Here is a 1,151-nt window from a genome sequence, read left to right on the forward strand (position 1 = left end):
ATTATCTAATAATATACATGTTAATACAAAAACACAATATTCATTTTCAATTTTTCATAACTCAATCAAATTATTCAAATTAGAAAAGTGTTATTTTTAGTAAAATCAAATTTTATAAGTGCACTAAAAAAAGTTAATCATATTGATTATTTTTAAAATTTCTTAAATTCAAATAAAATTAATGAATATGAGAATAATATTTGTTTATAACATTAATATTATAAATAAATAAAAAAATAATCTCACTAATTTTCAAATTAAAAAAAATCAAAATATTATTTTATTCTCTTATAAATGAGTTTTTTTCCTAAAGATAATAATAATATTATATTTTTTTATGAATGAGTTTTTATTTATTTATTATTTTTTTTCAAAGAGGGTTAACAAAAAGTGGTGTATCTACCATTCCCTTAGTCTATATTGACTGATGTGTGTTTTTTCGGATTTTATCTAACTTTTTAGATTTTTTTTATTAAATTAATATTATTTTACCTATAAATTACTCATCTTATTATGTAATATATTAAAATACTTATATTTTATTTTTATTAAATTTAAACTTTAAATAAAATAAATATTTTAATAATTAAACCAATTAAAACCTTAAATAACATATTTTTTTTTACCAAATATATATATATATATATATATATATATTTTTTTTTTTTTACAAAATCTCAAAAATTAATATCAAATAAGCACTTAATCAAAAATATTTTCAAAGTGTAAGATGAATCAAAACTCATAACAATTTTTTTTTTCTCTCAATAAGAATAAAGTTATAAATAAATTAAACAAATAAGATGTCAGAATAAATTAAAACAAACAAATCTTAATACTTTATTTAGCTTTAATAGGTGTGGCCAAATTTCGAATCCCAAGAATTCATATTCCTTTCATATTAAAAGGTTGAAATATAATAAAAATAGTTAGGTAGAATCAAACAAAGTCTGAATTATTTGAAAAGTATCATTTTTCTAGCATCTCACAGTTATTTGAAAAGTATTATTAATTTTAAATTTTGACAAATAAAATAAATTGTTTAAAATTTTATTAGGTTAAATTATTAAAATATTTTTGATTTAAAATTTAAATTTGATAAATTAAAAATAATATATTTAAAAAACAGATAATTTAAATCAAACAAACTC

This window comes from Impatiens glandulifera, chromosome 1, assembly GCF_907164915.1.
Source record: "Impatiens glandulifera chromosome 1, dImpGla2.1, whole genome shotgun sequence".
In the NCBI taxonomy this organism is placed as follows: Eukaryota; Viridiplantae; Streptophyta; class Magnoliopsida; order Ericales; family Balsaminaceae; genus Impatiens; species Impatiens glandulifera.